The sequence below is a fragment of the Sarcophilus harrisii genome, chromosome 4, assembly GCF_902635505.1.
Source record: "Sarcophilus harrisii chromosome 4, mSarHar1.11, whole genome shotgun sequence".
Lineage (NCBI taxonomy): Eukaryota > Metazoa > Chordata > Mammalia > Dasyuromorphia > Dasyuridae > Sarcophilus > Sarcophilus harrisii.
In genome coordinates, this window is record NC_045429.1 from 131,487,070 (window position 1) to 131,499,989 (window position 12,920).

At 41.0% G+C, this 12,920-nt stretch overlaps 1 protein-coding gene across 2 annotated transcripts in view; it reads right to left on the bottom strand.

Moving 5' to 3' along the window:
* Positions 1-6,293, bottom strand: part of WTAP (WT1 associated protein) — a 36,673-nt gene extending 30,380 nt beyond the window's left edge. Inside the window, exons 1-2 of one of the 2 annotated variants that reach the window (XM_031937543.1) lie at positions 5,975-6,293; positions 5,557-5,789 (exon numbers count right to left, since the gene is read on the bottom strand). The gene's annotated coding sequence lies outside the window, so the exon portion shown is untranslated. The remainder of the gene's footprint in view (positions 1-5,556; positions 5,790-5,974) is intronic. The other variant, XM_031937544.1, reaches the window with a different exon arrangement.
* Between the last annotated feature and the right edge of the window lie 6,627 nt (positions 6,294-12,920).

Consider the following 12,920-nt stretch of genomic DNA (forward strand, 5'->3'; position numbering starts at 1 on the left):
TTGCCTACATAATTGATGAAACTCCGAAAGCCACAACAAATTTTGTCCCGGTTCTAAGCATGTTTTCGCTATGGATTTCCAATCATTCGGGGTTAAGATTTCATAAGACAAATTATCTAGCAACATCTTCACATAAGATGATGTAGCCCCATAAAGAGTGCAACCCTTTTTCAAATCTTTAAGTTTTTCCAAATTAAAAGGAGTGTATTGGTCTTTCTTTTTGACCTGAAGAGTCAATCTTTTCCATCACAGGATATGCATGTATAAAATCAGATATATTTTTTGCTTTAATTAATGCTTCTTCTAATCTTGTCATATTCTGCTTCACAGGAGAAGCAGACTGTGTTTCTGCCTCTCTCTTCCTCTTCTTCCTCAGAAGAGGAATGATCTAATTCCTCCAGCTGTGAAGTATCACACTCAGGATTGTACTTAACTTCATTATCTGAATTTTCCTTCTTATCACCTAGTTTAATTGGCATTTTCTTCTTTTTCATTTTAACACTTAAATAGCTTCTTATAGCCAGTTGTATTAAATTATATGTATTAAATATGTCTTTAGAAATTAAGTTAGGGCCATTTTTATTACAGAATTGACAAAGATCCTCTCCTACTAAGTCCCATTCATCTAGATCTAATTCTTTCTCCAGAGAGAAACAAGGACATATGTTCTTAACAGTTTGTAAAAATTCAGTGATCTGCTCCATATTTATAATCAAACCTTCACTTTCCATAACTTTAACAATGCTCTCTAAACATTTTCCTTGTACAGAAACAGAAGGCTGTTTTCTAAAGATCTGTCCCATCTTAGCTGAAATTCTACTTGAATTCTTTTAACAAAATTTCCTTTGTTGTACTCACTCTAATTTCTGAGTTTGAAGAGACTTTTCCACTCTATCAGGGTCACAGGCTTTTTCACTTAAATCAGAATCAGAGACTTTTCTACTGAAATCAGGATTGGAGCGTTTCCACTAAAATCAGCTGAGGGTCCTGTCAGTCCCTGTCCGCCGCCAAAATGTGGAAGTTTTCCTGGAGGCAGCCTTAGTCTCAGTTGAAATAATTACTCCAAAATCGCAGCCAGCTGGTAAAAGTGCAAACGTTTATTTCTCCTTCCAAATTAGCCCGGTTAGTTGAGGCCTATCTCTCTGCCTGGCTCCAAGAGATCTTGCAGCTTTGTCCTTGGCTTCTGCCTCTGCTTTCTTCAGCCTCCAGCTCAACTCCGACTCATGGCTTTTCAATCTCCAACTGAGGCAAGTACTCTCTTGTATCTCCCAGAGTGCTCTATTTATGCTACTTTCTCTGAGAGTGGGATGTCTCCCAGCATGCTCTCAGGCCCTAAGGAAGGTGTGAATTCAGATATCTCTTTCTAGACCCTGAATCTCCCAAACTGTGAACTCCATTGAGTACTTAGATACTTATGAGCTCTCTAGAGGTGTGAACACAAGCATTGTTTCCATCAGTTGTACTTAGTACCTAGTTCAAGTTCTGGCCCAAAATATCTTCTTCTAAGATCAAATCAACTCCAATGTCTTAACACTTTGTAAAGATTCCAACAAGTATCTCCTATTCTCTAAGGCTTTTTCACATACTGCTCTAAAGTGAAATCTAAGAGAAAAAGAACATCTGAATATTTAACATATTTTAAGGCAGTTTCAGTTGGAGGAAGCTAGGTGACAATGGATAGAGTACTGGGGCTGAAGTTGGAAAGACCCCAGTTCAAAAATCAGACACTTTCTAGCTATATGACCCTGAGTAATTCACTTTGTGCCAGTTTCCTCAATGATAAAATAGGGATAACAAAAATGTTGCTTTGAGGTTCATATGGGATAACTCTAACACCCTTAATATAATGCCTGGGACAGAGACACACTTAACTGGAAGTGTTAATGCTTTAATATACTATTCTGATTTTTTTTCTAAAGAACCATAAAAATTCAGTTTGGTATACCAAGTCACAGGCAAAATAATGAAGTAGAAAGATAGAATAGAAAGAACATCAAACATTGCATTTCAAGTCAAAGGAACGAAATCCTCATTTCTGTTACTACCTTGCCCAAATGATCTTGGGTAAATCAACTTAATCCATATGGGCCTCCAATTTCCTCATTTGTAAAATGAGAATGTTGAGAATACATTACCTCAAAGGTAATTCAGCTCAATCTATGAACCTATAGATCTTTTCAAATTCAAGTTGTAAAGTTAAAAACAAAACCACAACTAAAAATTGATGCTAAAGAATCCTACTGGCCAAATAACACAAATATTCTGTTATCATATATTCATTCAAAAGCATTTGAGTATAACATGCATGTAAAAGACAAGAGAATACAAAACCAAAAGTAAAAATGGGCCTTTTCCACAAGTAATACAGTGTACTGGAAGTTGATGCTCAAAGGCCTGGGTTCAAGATATACTTTTGATAGTTTTTAACTATGATCTTTACTAAATCCTTCAATACATTCTTCAATTTCCATATGTGCAACATGAAAATATTTTTGTATCGACTTTATAGAGCTTTTGCAAAGATCAAATTAGACAAAGAAGCATAAAAATCTTTGCAAATATTTAAAATGCTCCATAAAGCTTAATGTTCTTAAGGAGATTACATTTTACTGGAAGAATACATGTACATACGTATTATATAATTCGAGGAAGGAAAATAATTTTTTTGGGGGGGGCGAAGGGGGCATAATCAGGAAAAGTTTTCTTAAGGGAGGCAGCACTAGAAATTCACCTAGAAGAAAGTTAAGGCTTCTCAGAGAAGTAATAAGCGAATGCATTCCAGGAACATGGGAGTTTGTGCAAAGATCTGGAGGCAGGGAATGAAATGCTGAGTTCAAGGAACAGTGAAGGCCAGTTTGGTTGGAACAAAGAGCACATGAAAGGGAGTCACGTTAAGGTAAACTAGAGCCAGACTACAAAGTGTTTTAAATGCCAATGTGTGAAGAATGCATTTTAGCCAAAAGGGATTCTTAAGCAGGATATTGACAGCTCAAGTCTTTGTTTCAGGAAGGCTATTTTTTGTGTGAAATTTGGACTGCTTTCAGGGAGACTTATTAAAAGGCTATGAACAATATTTAGTATAAGTGATGGAGGCCTGAACCAGGATGATCTTTTAATCCCAGGGCTACTACTTATTTTTTAGACATTACTGCACTCACAAATGGTTGTCATTTAAACATGTTGGGAGTAGGGCATGGTTTAAATATTTGATTAGATTAGATTGGACTGAAGAGACGATCAATCTTATGGATTTCCATCCAGGAGTGTTATTGCTCAACTATGATATGATGGTGAATTTATGATGACTGAGACTAGGTGGTACAATGGCACAGACTAAAAGTTGGATAGACCAGAATTCAAAACTTCTGTCAAGACACTAGAGGCATGACCTTTCTACCTCAGTTTTGTCAATTTTAAAATGGAAATATAATAACATCTATTTCACCAGTTGTTATGAGGATCAGATAATATTTTTGAAGTATTCACCACAGTGCTGGGCGTGTAGAAAAATTTGCTCAGACTCCCCCAGTTTCTGTATCAGTGAACAAGGCTTATTTGGTTACCTCTTTCATCCGAATAAAACATGGAATGATTAAAGTAACATGTAAAAATATTATTCTGACATATGTAATATTCCCTCATTTTAACCTTTACAGTGCAGCAACATCAGAAGAATTGGGTTCTGTACTGTACTGTTTTTAATTCACTTTTTTATTTTGACCTCGGTTTTCCAAATTAGTTTGATTCATCTTTCACATCTCTTTCTAAATTCTACACTGGAGGTATCCTGAAATATTAGAAAAAATACTGAACTTGAAGACAGAAAACATTACAGTTATGGTTCCACTATTATCACAATTGTGCAACCTTGGGTAAAATCAATAGCCAAAGCATCTTGTAAGCTTCAGTGTCCTCATTTCCACTGGGTTGAGGATAAAGCTAAACTTATGAAAATACTTTGCAAAAAACACATGAAACTAGTCTCTCCCCCAGTCAGTCAAAGCATTACATAAAATACTTGATAAATATTTTTTGAAAAAAAAAGTGAAAGGAAATGGAATGGGTCTTTCCTACTACTTGAAATGGGACCACAGTAAAGCATTTTCATAAACTGTACCACTCAAAAAACTAAAAAATTAGAAAACTAGCCTGACATTCTCATTTTCAAGACACTAAGGCCCAGAGAAATTAAGTGACTTTTTCAAGGACAAGTAACGGAGCCAAGATTCAAACTCCGGTCTTTTCACAACCAAATTCAAATACAGTTTCCTAAACCAGCTACTTGAAAAGTACTACAGAGAACACAATCTAAAGAACATTTTTCTCAAAACTGTTCACATATTGCTAATAAACACTCCACCACTCAGAAAATGCTTAATTTATCACTACAGGGGCTGGGAATTTAAGAGAGGAGAAAAGAGACTTTGGAGGGCGGAGCTATCCTATTATTTTCATTTATCCTCTGTAGCAGGACTTTTAAAAACTTTTTCTACTCGAGACCCTCTTTTCATCCGAGAAAATTTTATGACCCCGGGATTTAAAAGTATGTAAAATAAATACACAAATCAAACATTTACTGATAATAAATCCCAATTTTTCGACCCTCACATTCAGTTAGGAAACTTTACATGGAGTTTCGACCCACAGTTTAAAAAGCTGGGCTCTCTAATAACCAAATAATTTAAACATTACTTTTAATCAGTTTAAGAGTAAGATGTAGTACACAGACCAACTCAAAACCACAATGCAACTAACATTACTTGGAAGTTTAATAGATTTTTTTTTTGTAAGACCAAGTATATTAAAAAGTATCAGATGTCAAGACACTCTTACACCTACTTTTCGTTCGCCCAAATTGTTTATATAAAACGACCCTCATTTAAAAAAGACAGGAGAGAGGGAGGAGGCATGGGACCTGGAGAAGTTTCAAGCCGTAAACAAATTAATACTTCTTTAAAGCTACTTTGTTTACTATTTCCAAGGGTTAAAGCCCATTCTAGCTTTAGGCTTGAGTAACTCCTTGGAGGGGGAGGGCAAAGAGAAGTCCATTAGTGCTCTTTAAAGCTATTTTTTATTAAGATAAATCTAAATTTAGTCGCCCTGGGAAAAACGTAAACGTTCATTTTTTTTTGCGTAGTTTTTTTCTTTTAACCCCAGATAGCCAGAATCCGGCAGAACGAGGCTGGAGCGGGCTAAGTGTGGGGCATTTTGGAGCCCCGGCCGGTGGGCAGCTGGAGCTTCGTGCGCCGGCCCTTGCGGCGACCCCGTTCCCGCGCCTACGGGCCGGCGATTCGTCCGTTCTTTCGCAGACCTCGGCAGGAGAGGGCAGAGGAGAGGCTAAAATGGCCTCGGGCGGCGGCGTCCGCGTCCCCGCTTCAAAGGAGGCGAAGCAGTTAACGGAGTCGGCGGCCCCACAGGCCCCGCTCCTCGAACCCCTCCCGCCTGCGGCCTCAGCGCCGGAGGGGCAGCCGGGCGGGGCGAGGGGGGCGTCCGGAGGGATGCAGTCGCTCCGGGGCCCACAGCGGGCGAGGCGGCGGCCCCGAGTCCCGGACTTACCTCTCCACGCCGAGGCCGCCGCTGCCGCCGCCGGCTTGTCACATAGACCGATCCCGTAGCCGACTCCTCGCGTACGGGCAGACGGACGGAGCGGCGGGCGGCCAGGCTCGGGCGACCCCACCACCCCCAAGCCTCCTGGGTGCCCTCGGCCCCAGCGACGGCTCCTCCTCCTTCTCCCGCCGCAGAGACTGGCTCTCCCCTTTATTTGCGGGTCTCGCTGCTACAAAATGGCGCTGGAGGAGGAAATGAGGCTCCGTCACCCCCCCCCTTCCCTTCCTCGTCTTCCCGCTCCTCCCGCCGCACGGCTCCGCCCCCAGCCCCTCCGGCCCCGCCCCGGCTCCGAACCGCGACAACCGCGACGACCGCGCCGGGCCCGCCCCCTCCCTCCTCTAGTCTCGTTCTGGCTGGGTTCACTCACCCGGAGGTTGAGGCTGCGGACCAGTCGCCTTCGCGTCCAGCCACACGCGGGTGGGCCGCCCGCCCTCGCCTCGCCGCTCCCGGTTTGGGGGCGGGGCGGGGAGGAGACGGCTAGCGGCGGCAGCAGCCTTTAACCGGAGCTAGCTCGGGCTGCGGCGGCGGCTTGGGGTTCCCCTAGCTCCCGACCTCCCCCCCCACAGAGCCCACACTGAGAAGCCCGGAGCGGCCGCCCAGTCGGCCCAGTGACGGGTGGGGGGGGAGGAGGACAGACGTGGAGGGATGGGGTCACGGAGGGAGGCGGGCAGAGAGCGAGGGAGGGAGAAGGTTGGAGTTCAGCCGTAGAGCATCTTGGGAAAGGAGGCGGGGGGTGGGGTGGGTTTTTGCCTTCCCAGTCGGGCGGGTCCGCAGACAGAAGGAACGTTCCTGGGGTCGCCACCTGCTGCTGCCGGAGGGCGCCCGCCAGCGGAGGAATCCTCATACACTCATTGATTGGCTGTTGGCTGTTTTCCAAAGGTCGCGAGGAACCTGTGGTCCTTCCGCGCCTGTGGTCTTTGCTCGTGCGCTCTTATTTTAGTGCAAGCAAAATTGCTCTCTAAGCCGAGTCGCCTTTCGTTTGGCTGCTCCCGCGGTTCGTGATGCTTTGGAGAACTTTGAGACGTGTCCCTCTTAGGTGACGGTGCCGTGAAAGTGGCCTTGCACCTCTGGGCTGCTCCGACCTCTGGTTTCTGGAGAGACCGCGTCTCCCGGGGGAAGGTGGAGGGGCCATTGTTTTCTACGGGACTCAGTCGCAGTCCCGGGATGTGGGGCGGACTCTCAACTGCTGGGGAAATTAACAGTAGCAAGAGGGCGTACTTCCCAGCGCTCCCCAGAAGCCACAGGCTTTTCGGTTTCATTGTTTTCTGTCGTTCCAAATTCCCTGAAGTAAAGTTCATTAAGGAGAAACGAACCAAGTGGGAAATCAGCGAAATCCCAACCCCCCACCCTCCACCCTCCTTTTTCTTTTTCTTTCCAGAGTAGAACCTAAAAAGCCCTAAGTAGAACCACACACTGTACTTAAGTACTTATCAAATCATTTCGGTTGTAGATCTGTATACAAAAATTCAGTGCGCTGACTTTTAAAGAAACTGTTCTCCTGAGTACTCGGGATAAAATTAAAGGGAGATTGTGCTTTGTTGAAGGAGATGGAGGAAGTTCCTGTGAAAAGCAGAAAAGAACGATAAAATCAGCCGATATTGCCGAAAAGTAGTCATTAGAGTGAAACGAATTTCTTTAGCTTTAGCGTACGGTTTCCCCCAACTTAACTAGTTAATATGAAAATGAAATTTCTAATCTGGGAAACTTTTTAGGGCATTATGTTTTTAGAATCTCGAATTCCTGGTATTTCATAGTTTGGAAGCTGGGAAAGTCCCTTCCTATTTATTATATAGCTCTTTGCCACCTGACTCCAACCTATTTTTCCAGACTCATTGGACATTATTAGCCCCCTCGTGCTCTTGTGTTCAAACTAAACTGGCCATTTCTGTCACGCGTCCCTATTTTTGTGGTGGTTGTTCCGAGGAACGGAATGCACATCCTTTCCACCTCCGTTTTATGGAATTCCTTTCTTCCAGATGCAATTCAAGTACATAAAAGTTACTGATTCCTCAGTTGCTAGTACCCTCTCAAACTCTTGAATTTGTATTCTCTTCATATTTATTTACTCTTTATTTGTTCTCTCTCCATTAGAATGTAAATTTCTTTTGAGAAGCATTGTTGGGATTTTTTTTTTTTTATTCAAGAATACTCTCCTAGTAGTAGATGATATGTTCAAGGAAGACCAGTACGGATGGTGTGAGGGCTTGCTGAGCTCACCTTGTCACTGAATTCTTATCTGTGGCTGTGGCCTATGTAGCTGCTACACACCAGTAAACAACAACAAAAAAAACGGTTTTGGCAGATAGGATAAACCAGATTGAGTAACTGACAGGGTTAGTGGGTTTGTATGTTTAGGGATATGTCTACCCCAAGCATGTGAAGATTTCTCTTGCTGAAATGGTCAGATGAGAACTATCAAAGGTGCTGTGGAGTGCTTAGAACTTGTCATGGTCATCTCCTGCACTCAGTGCCATGGCCTGCCTCACTTTAATGATCCTGGAAGAGAGAGTTTGACACACTTTGTGCCTCACTGAAATCCAATTCACATGCTAATCAAGACATCACTGTAATGTCAATGGATGCTTTTAAAAAATTCGATGAATTACAGCAATATCCCCAAGTGGAGATAGGAGATGCCAGGGATAGAAGACCTGGAATCAGGAAGACTTCAGTTCAAATCAAGCCTCGGTGTGATCCTGTTTGCCTCAGTTGCTCATCTGTAAAATGAGTTGGAGAAAGAATTGGCAAACTACTTCAGTATCTTTGAGACAACAAAAACCCCACAAATAGAGCAATGAAATGATTTAAACAAAATCCTCATGGTCTACCTTAGTGCTCAGTGGGTAGAAAGTACTGAATAAATCCCTCCCTCCCTCCCTCCCCTCTCCCTTTCTCTCCCTCTCTCTTTCTCTCTCTCTCTCTTCTTTTTTCCAACCCTGCCTCTTTCTCTTCCTTTCTCCCTCCTTCCTTCCTTCCTTAGATATTTTCATTTGGCTTCTGCCATAAGAGGAAACTCACTTTAAACATAGTTGTTTCATAAAGAAATTTGTATTACAAAATTATTGTACATGTATTATCAGAAAAAATAAAATAATTCAAACCTAAAAATACTTAAAAAATAAAAAGCTAAGGATTAAAGGGATCAATTGATTTAGGTCACACAGCTTGTGTTTGAGTTAGAATTTAAATTCAGGATTTTTTGATTCCCATACTTCTTTTTACTCCCAGCACCAAGGCCAGTGCCTGGGCATACAGCAATCACTTAATAGAGGCTCATCAAGGTGAACTGAAATGAGAACATGGTAAAAGAGAAGGTACTTCTCCTATTTGGTGAGTTCCATATTGATACTGATATATATCTTACATAAAATTTAGTTGACAAGAATTTGTTAGTAAACTACTTGGAGAGAGGGTTATTACTTCCAAATATTGAAATGATTGTTACAAAGAGGAAACAGGTTTTTTTTTTTTTTTTAATCCCATTTCTAAAATGTTATAAAAATGTGAATTTTTATAATTTTTGTTTTGATGACCAAATATACGTATTTGTAGATGAAGTTGCCATTGAATTTGTCATGGTGCCATGAAAGCTAAAAATGATTCCCTCTCAACATGTCTTTTTACATCTGTCAGAATTACTAGCAAAATGAAAGGGCTCTCACTAGGGAGAGAACTTCTCACAAGTAGAGAGATTCTTTGAAGAAAGTAGCTCCTTTGTTAAATACTTCCTACTTAAAAACAAAAACCAAAATAGTTGTGTCTCATTCTTCATGACCCCATTTTGGATTTTTCTGAGGAAAAAAATACTGGAGTCGTTTCCCATTTCCTTCTCTAGCTTATTTTCTAGATGAGGAAACTGAGGTGAACAGGGTTAAGTGACCTGTCCCAGGGTTACATAGTTAATGAGTTTCTGAGTCAGATTTGAACCCAGGAGTTTTCCTGACTTCCAACCTGGTGTCCTATCCACTTTTCCACCCAGCTGTCTTTAAATCCTTTAAAGTGATTTTTAAAGACCTTTTAAAACATATTAATCTAAAGAGAATTTTTTTGATCAAAATTATTTCTGTCCCCACACTTAACTATTGCTTAGCTATTTTTTAAAATTCATTTTATAAAGGTTTGATTTTACATTTTCTTATCACCTTGGTGAGGTTATGGGAAGGTCAACTCATCAAATTTTAGTTGTATCTTTTCATAGAGGTTAACAAAGAGACATTCATTGGTTTTACTAACAAAATTTGGTGGCTTGGACTTCTGTTCAATGGACATATTGGTGAAGAGCTTTATATTGACAGAAAATGAGTTATGATGGAGTAAGTTGTTCAGTATAACCAGCCTTTGAAAGTGAGTTTTCATTGAGGACTTGACCAGAGTTCTCCTTTTTTTTCTTCCTTTCTTCTGAGAGACCTAAGACTACAGCAGAACTAAGAGTGCTCAAGATGTTAGTGGATGTTTTGGAGAAGAGGCATTAGGCATATTATGATGATGTGCCTGAGAAGAAAAATCTTGGACACCAGGAGCCCACTGTACCTCAGCCCCAGATGTATAAGCCTTTATGTCAAAAAACTGAGTAGCAGCTGGAATTTTGGCAGTGTGAAATGAGGATCCTAGCTCTAAAACTAAAAGGGACGTTAGGGATTATGGAGCCCAACTAACTTTATTTATAGATGATGAAACTGAGCCCAAAGGGATTTTGCTACTTGCCAGGGTGGTCAGGATTCAAACTCAGGTCCTGTGATTTTAAGTTCAATGATCTTTGCATTGTACTATGCTGCTTTCAGAGTTGCTGGAGAGACATAGAGCAAAGGTAGAGCACGTGCTTGCTCTTGTGGGCCAAAAGAATAGTTCCTTGGCAGTAGTCACTTGCTAGTCCCACCCTAGAAAAGGCAAAAGCCTTTCAACCACATGGCAGTCTTGCTGAGGGCAATCGTTGAATTATGTGGTGAGACTCCCTGAGGAATGACTACCAAGTAGTAATCTAGCAGGAGAGGGATTTCTTGGTCAATGCCCATCTCAGTGGTGATTTTAAAGATAATCCCAGGTTCAAGAGTTTAAGAATCTAGACTTCTATTGAGAGAAGGGAAACTTCCTAAGAAGCATGCTTCAGAGAAAGATTCCAGCATCTGTGGCTCCAGTCCCAGGAGGAACAGTATAAGGGACATGGAAGAGTAGGGGACTTGTATATGGTACTCAATCAACAAGTATTTATTATGCACTTACTCTGTTCCAGGCACTGTGTCCAGCTCTAAGGATACAAAGAAAGGCAAGAGTATTTCCTGCTCTCAGGGAGCTCACCTTTTAATGGGGGAGACATGTGTAAATAGCTACGTACATACAAGTTATAAAGTAGTATAGATTCATGTTACTACATTGAATTAATCACTTAGATAGTATGATTTTGATGGGAAGAATCTTAGGTGTCCAGTAGGCCTTGGTGGATGAAAATGACAGGTTGGTTTTGTAAAACTGAAAGGACTTTGAGGGCTTGTACAAAATAGGACCCATTAGAGAAAGAAGAGAATTGTTTTGATTGTGAGCATCTTAGAGTCTTTTTTCTACATTGTTTATGGACTCCTGAGGGTCTTTTGTATTTTCTGTGAGGTTTAATAAAGGTCTTGTACTTTATATATCCATTATCTTGAGTGCTTTTGCAGGATCTGGGAATCCTCATATACATCTATGGGAATCTAGACATGAGATTTTCTCATAATAGATTTTAGATGAAGACATAATGAGCCAAAGAGTTAGTGATTTGGTGAGAAGCTTTCTTGATTAAGGAATCACAGAATTTGAAAGTTGGAAGGGATTTCAATGGCTATCTGGTATAACTCATGTGCCAAAAGAATTCACATTGACATATCCAATAAATAGTTGCCCATCCTCTCCCTGAACACTTCCAAGAAGGGAGAACCTACCACCTTTTGTGGCAGTTCATGTTGCTCTTGGATAGATCTAAGATTAGAAATGTTTTTTCATGACAGCAAGCCTAAATTGACCTCTTTCAATTGTCTACCCATTGCTATTGGTTCTGATTTCTTCTTTCTTTTTCTTCTTTCTTCTTCTTTCTTCTTCTTCTTTCTTCTTCTTCTTCTTCTTCTTCTTTCTTCTTCTTCTTTCTTCTTCTTCTTTCTTCTTCTTCTTTCTTCTTCTTCTTTCTTCTTCTTTCTTCTTCTTCTTTCTTCTTCTTTCTTCTTCTTTCTTCTTCTTCCTCTTCTTCCTCTTCTTCCTCTTCTTCCTCTTCTTCCTCTTCTTCCTCTTCTTCCTCTTCTTCCTCTTCTTCCTCTTCTTCCTCTTCTTCCTCTTCTTCCTCTTCTTCCTCTTCTTCCTCTCCTCTTCTTCTCTTCTTTTCTTTTTTTCTTCTTCTTTTCTTCTTCTTCTTCTTCTTTTTTTTTTTTTTTGCTGAGGCAATTGGGGTTAAGTGACTTGCCCAGGATCACACAGCTAGAAAGTGTTAAGTGTCTGAGATCAGATTTGAACTCAGGTCCTCTTCCTTTTTTTGGGGGGGGGGGGTTAAGGTTATTAAGTTGTCAGATCAGGAAGATATGTGGATATAGTTTAAATTAATTTTAACAAAGGTTTTTTTTTTATTATAGCTTTTTATTTACAAGATATATGCATGGGTAATTTTTCAGCATTGACCCTTGCAAAACCTTCTGTTCCAACTTTTCCCCTCCTTCCCTCCACCCCCTCCCTTAGATGGCAGGTAGACCAATACATGTTAAATATTTTAACAGAGGTTTTGACAGATTCTTATTCTCATGTTATTTTTGTGAACAAAGTGGAGAACTGTGGGCCAGAGAATGCCAAATAGAACAAGTGTAAAATCTTCCACAAAGTTCCTGAAATACTTGACAGATATCTTGTCCTTTCTGTGTCTTAACTATAGGCCAAACCAGCCAAATACCTTCAAAGGATTCTCTTATATAAGAACTTAAACCATCATGCTTACCTATCTGGACACTCTCTGATTTCTCAATGCCCTTCTTCAACTAGGGTGCCTAGAAATGAACACGATACTCTAAAGATGAGACCCGATGGGCAGAGTACAATGGGTTTCCTTTCTTGGAAGTTATGCCCCTCTAGAAGAAGAGAAGGTGCCTGGTTAAAGGACAAGCAAGAAGTTAGTGGATATCCTGAAAGCTGCCCAGACAAGGCATTATTATTCATAGAAGTGATTTTTGGAGGCAGCTAGTCTGGCTGCTACGTGAACAAGAATACCCACTACAAAAAAACTGGACAAATAGAGGCAGCTAGGTAGTGCAATAGATAAAGCACAGAATACGGGTCAGTAAGACCTGAGTTCAAATGTAGCC